Source organism: Bactrocera oleae, chromosome X (assembly GCF_042242935.1).
Source record: "Bactrocera oleae isolate idBacOlea1 chromosome X, idBacOlea1, whole genome shotgun sequence".
Classification (NCBI taxonomy): domain Eukaryota; kingdom Metazoa; phylum Arthropoda; class Insecta; order Diptera; family Tephritidae; genus Bactrocera; species Bactrocera oleae.
The window spans coordinates 29,322,953-29,335,281 of record NC_091541.1 but is presented as its reverse complement, the minus strand read 5'-3'; the positions used below and the strand labels follow the sequence as shown (position 1 = coordinate 29,335,281).

Sequence of the window (12,329 nt, the reverse complement as noted above, 5' to 3'; positions counted from 1 at the left end):
TATATTTTATAGTAGGGCGGTAATCAGCCGGTTTCACCTGATCGTAAGAGCTCTCAAAATGATTTCTGCTGCGCAAATTTGGGTGATGAAGCTGAAATGTTTTGGGAGATATATATATTAAACATATTAGGGGTCTTTTTAAAGACCGAAATACATTTTTGTATCTTTATTTTCGGCTTAGTTATGGGTATTTATAAGCTTTTGCTTAATAACTTTTTATGAGCGTGGTAATAGTCCGATCACGCTCATCTACAATACCAAAATTCTTATCGTGCTAATGAACATGTGTACCAAGTGTCAGCAAGATATTTTAATTTTTACTCAAGTTACAGCTTGGACGGACAGACGGATGGACAGACAGTCACTCGAATTTCAACTCGTCTCGTCATCCTGATCATTTATATGTTTTATATATATACTTAACTCCATATCCATCTTAACTAGTTTTAGGGGATATAAAGAACCGTTAGGTGAACAAACCTATTATACTCTGTAGCAACATTTGTCAAGAGAATAAAAATGTGACAAAAATATTCAACATTCGTTATCAGCACAGACCAAATGAATTACAATCAAATTTGATATCGTATTAACTTTTGTATATTATAGGTCGTAGACTCACTTAGTTTCATTACTATATTTTGCTTGTCCGGAAATATTGTATTTATATTAAAATCAAGCTAATAAACTCAAATGAGATATACGCTTATGAAATATAATATAAACTCAACCAAACAGGCTAAATTTAATATATGGGGTATATGAAGAAAGCATTTACTAGAGGATCGGAAATCAGTGCATTAAGGATATGAAGGTCTAGATTAATTTCATTGCTAAATTGCACTATTTTTTGGAAAAATTGTCCACCTAATTATATTAAAATATCTCAGATATTAACCGACATAAACGGTTTAAATTCAGATGGAAAGTCAAAATGGCTGGAAATCACTATATCGCATAAATTGGGGCTAGAGGATGACCTGGAATGATTGCATTAACTTTTGACATAATTAAAGTATATTGGAAACATGTTTTTATTATAGAAAGATAGTTCAAAGATAGACCGGATATTTAAAAATCCTTATACTTGGTATATGGTAGAGGGCATCTTCACCCGATTAAATCCATTTTAGGCACAATGATACACTGTTATTAGAAAAGGATTCTCTCTGAATTTCATTATAATACCTTACGTGTTGACCGATATACAAGTATGCGGTATAAAGTCATCCTGAAGTTCGAAAATATTTATATTAAGTATATGGGGGCTAGTGGAAGTATTGACCCGCTTATACCCCTTTTTGGCACGAAGAAATATTGTTGGGAGAATAAGGTACTTTGAGTTTCATTGTTACATTTTGGAGATTGACCACATTTTGCGATAAAAAGTTGGTCATATGCAGTAAGTTCCACATATTCGGTATCTAAGGGCTTGATACGTTATGGTCCGATTTCGACCATTTTGAGGTGTAAATGTCATATTTTAGGAGCATTGTTTGTACAAAGTTTTCTTCTGATAATTTCATTGGTGTTAGATTTGTATACTTTAAAACAAAGAAATATAAGGAATTAAAAACTTTATTATGTGAAAAATATGTGTCGTTTTATTCTGATTTCGCCCATTTCATTCTTACTGTAAGATTGCCATGTCAATATAATGTTATATAAAAAATTTGGTTGAAATTGGTCGAGAGCTTCCTGAAATATATGTTAAGATTTCTTCTTCTTTTCAACATAACCGTTATATGGGGAGTGGACGTTGTTATAATCCGGTATTTGGGTTAGGTGGAAATTTAGGTCCCTGTGTCGTCTGTGTATCCACGAATGAATGTCCGGAATTAATCTGTGGGTCCATCGTCCTTTAGATGAGGTTTGCCACCGTTGCTGCCACATTGTTAGGCTCTTGGTTCTCTCCTCATTTTTTACTCCTGAAGACGGCACTGAGAGCTGGTACAATCGCGCGAATTCGTTCCCCTGGATGTCAATAGGCGGCATGCTGGCTAATACTTCAGCAGCATCACTTGATATCGTTCGGAAAGCACTTATTATTCGGATTGCAGAAAGCCTATGCACTGCGTTTATTTGTCCAGCATATAATTTTATGTCTAGCGCTTGTATCCATATTGGTGCTGCATATAATATCACCGAACTCATTGCTTTTGCTATTAAAAACCGCCGGCTGGAGCGCACGCGGCCTCTATTGGCCATCATTCTCGATAGAGCATTATAGATTTTATTCGCTTTACCGGAAGTATGCGCCAGGTTTTCTTTAAATTTTAATTTGGAGTCAAGTATTACTCCCAGATACTTCATCTGCGGCTGTGAAGTAATCTCGTACTCCCCTATGGTGAGTGACAGCCTTTCTTCCACCTTCCTTGTGCTTATGAGCAAAACTTCCGTTTTCTGCTCGGCCAGCTCTAAGCTCATGGTAGCAAACCATTGGCGCAAACCATTTATGCAATCGTTGCATTTGAACCTGAGATCATCTAAATGTTTAGCCACTGCTACCACTATGAGATCATCCGCATACGCTATTGTTTTCACGTTTTTTGGTTGATATATTCTTAGTACCCCGTCGTACATCAAGTTCCATAGTAGGGGGCTTAAGACCGAACGTTGCGGTACTCCACCTGAGATAGTGTAGCTCTGAGTGCCCTCGTCGGTGTCGAATAGCAAAATGCGATTTTTAAAATAGCTCGTTATAATGTTTACGAGATATTGGGGAGCGCGTATGTCGTATAGAGCTTTGATTATATTTGCCCACTTTGCGGAGTTTAACGCATTCTTCACGTCCAGAGTATTAGCGCGCAATACTTTTTTATGCCACCTTTCCATCTTTTACCACTTACTGCACATTTCGCAGTATCAACGACTTCTCTTAGTGCGTCAATAGTGGACCTCTTTTTTGTAAAGCCGTATTGCCTTTCTGATAATCCGCCAGTAGTCTGCTTACGTCCATTTGTAACACCGTCCTCCCCATTTTACCATGAACACAAGAACATGAACACGCTTGCACAAGTAGACAGACGGACAAACAGAGAATCACCCGAATTTGAGCTCCTCTTGTCATCCTGATCATTTATATATACATAACTCCATATCTATATCGATTAGTTCTAGTCAGGGGAACAAAACCATTATACTGTGTAGCAAGGTTGCGACCCTTGCCGGGGGTGCGATTGTCGAGTACTTCGAGCTTTGGGCTTTTTATGCGACACTGCTCTTGAAAGCTCCTGTCCTCTGAAAACTCAGAAAGGCAAAGGGTAACCCCTTTGGTGGAAGCCGGAACTAGTGTAGTTTAGAACTTCGAGCAGAAAACTTTTCAACTAAGCACTTAGAAATGGCTCTAACGGCTATTGGGCGTTGTATGAAGTAGAGTTAAAGAAGGATAAGAGAGCCTCGAGGAGAACCTTCTGGGAAAGTGTAGAGGGCTGTCAGGAGTCAAAGGCGGCGCATTCAATCAAAAAGTCCTACTCCTCTGGGGTATATAAACTGTATGCTAATGGTAGATGGTGGATCCTTTCGGTTTTTTCGAATAATGCATGTTGAACTATTACGCAACATTATTTAGTTTTGCCAACACCTGGAATTATTTCCCCGACTTTTCCACGCAATTTTCGAAAACATAAAATGTTCAGTTACACCTGAACTTAGTGCATAGTTACTTATATAATAAAAAGTTTTACCAGCACCTGTAAATTCTCCTTCTTCAATCCCTTTGAATTGCAAGGAACATATGATATAATGATCTTGTTTTATTTTAAACTTGAAACATTTTGTTCAAATTTGATAATGTCTTGACACTAATCAATGTGGCGTTGAAAGGACCAATTTCATGTTTTCACAGAAATTGGACAACTAAATCGGCAAGTTTTGATATCTAATTATAAATTTCCTTGTAAACCATATTTTAACAATCCTTATTCGGGACTCTCTGCTCTGAATATGTGTTCCAGCCTTAGATATCAATATTTTAATACTTTTCTCTCTACAGTATAAAATTACTTTCGCTGATGAACTTGCTTTGTAACACAACTCAAACTACATCGACTCAAGACCGTGATGCTTGTTATGGTTGTTTTTTTCCGTGCTGGAAATACTTTTAATGGGCCTGCGCAACTATCATCATTGAACGACTGTGCCCATTTATACATAACAAATTCTAGTTATGCAAATTGTGCTGTTAATTTACAGGCTTCCGTAGATGCAACATTGGTAGATCCATTACCTGCAGATTTTTCTGCTGGACCTTGCTTTAGAGGATATTGTGAGTTTGTACGCTGCGTAAGGCGTATTGACACCCAAAATCTGGTAAGTTTCTTCATAGCAGCTGCATGATAATGTTTTAAGGGGCACACCTAGTGCAGCAGCCTCAAAAAATGTGATTTTTTCAAAAATAAAAAACAAAACTTCTGTGTAGTTTTTCTAACTCATATTTAAAAATTAGTACAACTTTCTAAATTAAAAATTAAAATTTTTTGAGTTACTCGTGATCTCCGATGGTGCTAAATAAAAGAATATCCGCTTCTGCAGTAATTCGAGCTTTCTTTGTGGTAGAAACTTAAATTTACAAAATGGCATCATTTAGAAAAAAGTTACCCTAAATTTTGGTAATTTTAAGCTGCCGAAATTCGATTTTTGATCAGATTAGAAAGTCATTGTATAGAAAAATGTATGTATACACTGAATGTGTGGAAAAATTTGATACTGATCGTATCATTTATCGCCGAGTAACCACTCAAGCAAATTTGAAAATGTTATTTGTGAAAAATATAATTTTCGATAAACGCGTAGCACTCAGATACCATAGATTATTCCATGTCGGAAACCCGATAAAATATATACATATGTATGTAATATTTATTGAAAAGTTTATATTTTATTCGAAATGCAGAAATTATATTACTTTAGTAAGTTTATCAGTAGGAAAATTCAACTCTACGACTGCTCCGCTCTTGCCAATTGTCCTATCAATAGTTGCCTGCAGCGTTGCCAACTGTACCATCACTGTGGCATCTTGCTCAACAGCGTTTGTCCCAGACGATAAGTCAGCTTCATTGTTTAGAGCATACTTCCATAGCTTCATATTATCAGCACTCGTATGCGTTTTTTATTGGAGCCTTCTCCTTGGACAGCTTTTCGAACTTGGTATCTGCCATTGCGTTTTGCTTCTGTTACTTTATATGGTCCTAGAAAAGCGCTTGTCAACTTCTTCCTCGCTACAAACTGAGTACGCTTTACTGCAACCAGATCACCTTCTTTGTATATGACTTCTCCTTTACGTTTTTTATCATACTGTTTTTTATACATATCTTGAGCCTTTTGTATTTCCTCCTTAGCCGTCTGTCGCACTATTTGCCTCTCTTTGTCAAATTCTTCAAACATTTCATTCTCTAAAAGTTCCAATAGTCTGTCGCTGGATTTATTTTGCATTTTTGCTCCAAACATTATCTCAAAAGGAGATTTCTTTGTAGAGCAACTTATATGGGAATTAATAGCTCTTTGCACCTGTGAAGTGAACTTATACCACTTTGAAAAATCTTCGGCCGGAAATTAAGAAATAATGGATAAGATAGACCTATTTATTCTCTCCACCTGTCCATTTCCTCTGGCAACACCAGTTGTTGTTGTTGACATGCTCGATTCCTTCAACCTTCAACCGACAAGATATCTCTGACGATACGACGAAAATTTCGTTGGCATAACGGCTTCACCGGCCCGATGCTCCGTCTTGAAGTCAAAGTCTGCCATGTACAAAATCCGTTATGCTACCTCTCGTGGAACGTCTCTCTTTTAAATGGTTTCCGTGCGCGCTATGTTGTCAGTAACCAACTTAAACGGTACACCAAGCAAATAATGGTGAAATTTTTTCATAGCTAGATAAGCAGCCTTTACTTTCAATATATAACTGTTTCGTCCTGATTCACTTGAGCTCGTCTTTTTGCTTTAGAAAAATATAGGGTTCAATTGATCTTCAAAATTTTGTAATCTGTATGCAACTCCTTCGATGCACCTCTACGATAAATTCATGAAACGGGGTCTTCAAACAATGCACTCTTCAGATTCTCAATAGCTGCATATTCTTTAGACTCCAATTTAAAAATGGCATCCTTTTTTAACAGATTGGTCAAAGGTGGTGCAATAATGGCATAGTCCTTTACAAACTTCCTGAAGAGTCCCGTTAGACCCAAAAAAGTTTGAACAGCTTTCACATTCTTAGGTACTGCAAACTGTTCACGGCAACTGTTTTTTCTTTGCCAGGCTAAATCTTTCCATCTTGTATTGCATGTCCTAGGAAGTGGATTTTGTTAACAAGGAAATGACATTTCTTCCACTTTATACGTAAACAGAACTTAGCTGATTCAGATAACACCAACTTGAGTTTCTCAATACATTCGTTGTTAGTCTGGCCATATATTATAATATCATCCATGTAAAGCTGTAGAATGTCTCGTGAAACAAACTCCCTAAATATGTGGTTTATGAGTCTTATAATCGCCGCAGGAGAATTGCAGAATCCCAATGGCGTTCTAGTGAACTCATATAAACCTTCTTTGGCGATGAACGCAGTATATTTTCGACTTGATTCTTCTACTAGGACGTGAAAATAACTGTTCTCTAAGTCCAATGATACAAACACCTTGGCGGATTGCAGCTTCTCAAGTACATCTTCTATTATCGGCACAGGAAAGCAATCCTTGAGCACCATTGGCGATAGTCAATAAAAATTCTGTAAGTGGCGTCTTTTCTTCTATACGACGGTTCTGCTGGCAAAGCTGGAAGGAGATGGTCGAACGATTCCTTCTTTCAACCAATAATCGAATTGCCTTTTAACGGCTTCAGCTTCAACTGAAGGTTGTCGACTTGGTTGATGGCGAAACGGTTTAATTTTGTTATCCGGCACAACTCTTAGCTGCACAGGTGACTAAGCAAGCAGCGAGGTTGGCCGATATTCCTCAATCATACTTGTATTCCGTATCATGGGTGCAAGCTGGGGAGAAGCATTCATATTACTTATAGTGCAATCGTAAGCATGAATACTTATCTGATTAATGTCAGCTATTTTCGGGCAAGCTGATAACCACGAAAACATAAAACCATTTGCATCCAGGGTAAATTGAAACTTTGCGAGATAGTCATATCCCAGCAGAGCACCATCTTCTATTTTTTCATCTGCCACCACGATGAAATTTTGCACAGTCTCCACATTGTCTATTTAAATAGCTCCCGTAAACACTCGCAGCGGCACAGTGCCCGTTTTGCCCAGTCCACGCAACAAAGAACGACATGCACTTAACACAACATCTACTAGCATCATGTACACAGAATGCTTCACAATCGTAACATCAGTACCCATGTCGACCAGGCACGCAACTTCAACACCATTTAGTATAATGTTCTTAAGCCGTTTGTAATCTTTAACCACTCGCACCAATTTTACTGACTGCGGGCAACTCGTTGATATATTGTAGACCATACGTCACACTTGAAGCACTTCGTTCCAACATTACAATCTTTCGTCATGTGTTCAGGCAATCCACAATTGAAGCAACGAGCCCTCCTTTTGTTGCTGCTGTTATGATTTTGCTGACCGCCACTGCAATGCTGCTTTTTTGTCGTACTCTTATCTATCAGTTCAAAATTTTCATACCGCTCTTTGAGTTCATCCTAAGTTTTACAAGCATGCATTATGAATTTATATTTGTCTTTGATACCCAATACATTAACTACATAACGTATTACAGACCTGATTTCAACATTGCCCAGTGCGGCTATTTTCTTCATTTGTAAAACATATTCGTGGAAATTCTCTGTTTACAGTTTCTTCCTATTTGCCAGTTTCTCATGTACCTCCGCACTTCCTAATTTTCGTTGAAACTCTGTCAACAGCGTTGCTTTTAATTCTTCGTACGAGCCTACCAGCTCCGATTCCAAGAACAACTGCGCTGCTTTTGTTATCTTTGACCGCGCTTGAGCATATTTTTGCCTCTCGGTTAGCCCATACGCATCAACATTTAACTCGAAATTTTCAAGCCAATTTTGCACCGGCACTGTCTCGCCGTAAAAATCTGTTACAACTTTACCAAAATTCTCCATTGAGACTTTGATTTTTCAAACTCAACAGTTGAATAAGCTGTACCATCACTGGTTTACATTTACATGTATATGTAAATAAGCATGACGAGCTGAGTCAATTTAGCCATGACCGTCTGTTTGTATATACGCGAGCTGTTCCCTCAGTTTTTGTGATATCGATCTGAAATTTGGAACACTTTTTTTCGCTGTAAGAAGCTGCTCAGTAGTCGGAACCGCCGATATCGGCCAACTGCAGCATGTGCTAGACGATGAAAATCAAATACTTGTAAGTAGGACGACTATAACATATACCTGCCATACAAACCGATTGATTAAAATCCGGTCCTTTTATGGAAAACGAGATATCTTCACGAAATTTGGCGTAGATTATTGTTCAAGGCAACAGTGCAATATTCCTTTTTATTTGTGAAGGGTATTTTAGCTTCGATGCTAACGTTATACATGTATATGAGGAAAGAGTAGGGAACGAGTTTCATCTAAGTATAATAAACACATAATGGCAATTGTAACATCTTCCTCTAGAAATATTTTAATATTTGAATTACAAACCCAAATACATGGAAACCTTATTTATATGAGAGTTACGGTAAATTACTTACCGATTTAATTTTAACACCAAGTATATGTCAAATATAATAATGTTTTTAATGACAGTAGGTTATACTTGTATAATGTACTAGCTGACCCGGCAAACGTTGTTTTGCCATACACGTTATTTTTAAGAAATATTTTGTTTAGGAAATACTTTTAAAAATAACTAACACATAAGTGTGTGGGGGATGTAACTATAATTGAAAGAGGGATAAAGTAGAAATATATATTAAATTCCAATTATTAATATCTACTTATATGCACATCAAAAATAGTTCACATTTCTACTACTAATTATTTCAATTAAAAATAATGGAGTGTACAATATTTTTAGTTAGCCTCTCTTTGGAGAATACAAACAAACTGATGTTTTGCCCATGCGAGAATATGCCACATTAAGTTTTCCGTGAAAAGCATGGTGTACCCAAATCTGAGCTACAAACAACAAACGTTTGGCCGTGTGAGTTATTCGTCGCCATTGCGATTGTCAATCTAATTGGAAATTGAATGCGTTTAATTTCAATTGACACATCTGTACACATCAATAAATTTTCGCCTCGAAACTTGCCACTCAAAATCTTCTTTGTTAATGTTTTTTTTTACCCTAATTTTTTAATAACTAATCTTATGGCATTGCAAAGCCGTGGTCTCTGGCAACAACTGTTTTATCTTTCAATTTAATTATTGACGCTCATTTTTTGCACCCGAAATCAATCTTTCTATCAGCCAATCTTATATTTATTGTATACATGGGGAACAACCTTATATTGTAAGTATTTTGTAAGTTTATGAAATCCGTCGGTAATTTTCTGCATCCTGTATTTTTATATACAGCTAGTTTTCCATTGTCAATATCTAACAATAGTTTTGAGCAAGTTTCGGCAAATGTATCTTGATGCAAATAAATGCCCATGTTCACTGTCAGGAGTAATGGAAGAATTCGACAGTATCATACTTCATTGTACGATTTATATCTGTGTTGATTGAATCAGATGCACTTCGATTTGGTGAACTCATACCGAAATGACTGATTGGTAAATTCGCGATGACAATGCCATGATCCTCAATAGCAATCAATACTGCATTGTACATTGCGTCACTCAATGATATCGTTAGATCATTGCACCTTGTACAATGTCGATAAAATATATCTCAGACATCGAATCTTTGTGATTACCCACACCATTGGTGATCGGGCAGGGAAACATGTCGTCGGTAATGTAGCAAATAGTAGACGAATTTGTGTTCCTGTGCAGTATAATTCTACTTCAGCAAGCATATTGTCTCACTGATTGTCATCTTCTAGCAAGCTTAGTGCAAGGCATGCATCTTTATACGTTGGATACTATGTGATGAAAATAACTTGACTTAATGAGAATAAAATAAGCTTAACTTATTTTCATTCCAACTTCGTCAGGTTGATCGTATAGGTGTGAAAATTGGCAATTGTATGTATTTTTCAATAATGAATCGTGAAAAAATAAAAAAAAAAAGTAAAAATAAGTAATATTTGAGGACGACCACCCTTAACCTTTGGGGGTACAAAAATTGATGGTGGCAGATTCTCAAACCTACCCGATAAGCACACAAAATTTCATCAAAATCGATCTAGCCGGTTCGGAGGAGTTTGGCAACAAACGCCGTGGCACGTGAATTTTACATATTAGATATTTTTAAATTAATTGTGTTCTGTCAGTAGTTGTCAAATGTATGAAATAATGGATATACCACTAAAATTATTTCGAAAAATAAAGATTAACGGTGATGATTTCTTTTTAACTAAACTATTACAACAGAATATGCTATTACCCCTCAATACATACTTTTGTAGTATGTAATTGTAGATATTTATCAACATTTTATTATTTCTAATAAAACGTTTAAAATAACCATATTTTAGATGTATAATAAACATTAATTTTTTATTAGATTTCAACTTGTTATGTGGAAAACTTAAGCTCAAAAGCATTAACAGATAATCTCGACCGTGTCTATTTCTATACGAATATCTCATCACGCATATTGGCCAACGCGTTGCTCACAGTACAGTTCAATATCAGGGGAGTTCCAAAATACATTGGTTATACCTGTCAAAACAGCAGCATCAGCTTGGGCTGGCGGATCTTTGCCACTGAAACAGTTAACGTCATTTAACGCGCTTCAAATATCGGAATCTGGATTAATGGTTGCGCAAGTCGCAAAGTCGGGATGCACAAATACTTTCCTCTGTCCATGCCATGTTGTCTTCGATGGTCTGATTGTGTTCATTACGTCTCTGAGTTGCGTAACGAACTCTGTTTGCGTTTTAAGTCGGCTGTCGTGTATGAAAAATTCTGAAAGAATTCGCAATGTCGTACCGTAAATTAGTTCGGCCGGCGATGCTCCTAAGTCTTACTTGTAGACGGTTCGTAAGCCTAGGAGTATAATAGGCAGGAAGTCGGTCCAACGTTCTAAGTTGATGCATAAAATTGATGATATTTTAGCTCTTTAACATTGCTCGCATGCTCTTGTGAAAGCTACACTGTCTTTTTGGATTCCAGGCCAGACGACTCTGCTGGTTAGGAGTTTGGCTGTAGCACGTGTACCTGGATGGCATAGCTTATGAGTTGTTCGTAACACCTCAAAATGAAAATTATTTCTAATGAATGGTGTTGCCAGTTGACAAGTCGCATAATATTTGTTTGTCGCATCCGGGTATTGTGAATAATTTTAGCTGAAGAGATGAATTACTGTTGTTCTGGCGAAGGAATTTGAGCTCTTGATCAACTTGCTGGTCTTCGGCAAGTTTGTAGTAGTCTATGCTAGTAGCGTGAATTTTTGCTATTCTTGAAAGCATGTCAGCTGTTACATTCCCCTCTACGTGGCGAATATCTGTGGTTATTTGAGAAATGTAGTCAAGTTGGCGAGCTTGACGACTCGAGCATTTTTCAGGATTCTTCTGGAATGCATAGATTAGTGGTTTATGATCGCTATATATGTGACAGGTTCGTCCTTCCAGCATGTATTTAAAATGGCGGACGGCTATAAACATCGCTTTGAGTTCTCTGTCATAAGTGCTGTAACGTACCTGAGTTTTGTCGAATTTTTTGGGGAAGTATGCTAACGCTTCAAAGTTGCTTCCTGTTACCTGTTGCAAAACAGCCCCTGCGGCTGTATCCGAGACGTCGAGCCATAGTGTAATCTCGGCGTTTTTTGAGGGATATGCCAAAAGAGAGGCATTCGCAAGCTGGGTTTTTCATTTTTCAAACGCTGCTGTGGTAATATCAGTCCATTAGAGCTGAGAGCGATCGTTCTTTTTGTTTCCAGGGTACATGGCTAGCAATGGTATTTGCGTTTCGATGGCGTGTGGCATAAATCGTCTGTAGAAGTTAATTGTGGCTAAGAATCGCTTGAGCCCATTGACGGTAGTTGGTTTTTCGAGATCTATAAAAGCTTGTACGCGTTGCCGTAGTGGTCTAATTCTCTCTGCTGAGACAGTATAACCTAAAAAGATGATTTCCGTTTTTCAGAAGACAGACTTGGTAGCGTTGATCCTTAAATTGTGCTTCTGTAGACGTTCAAAAAGTCGGTGAAGGTGTAATAGATGTTCGTCTCGAGATGATGATGCTACACAGACTTCTTCCGTGTACGGAAATATAAAA

The 12,329-nt window shown here is 37.3% G+C and overlaps 1 pseudogene; it reads left to right on the top strand.

Moving 5' to 3' along the window:
• Positions 1-1,397: 1,397 nt before the first annotated feature.
• LOC118680795 (uncharacterized) lies at positions 1,398-11,050 on the top strand (annotated as a pseudogene).
• The last annotated feature ends 1,279 nt before the right edge of the window (positions 11,051-12,329 follow it).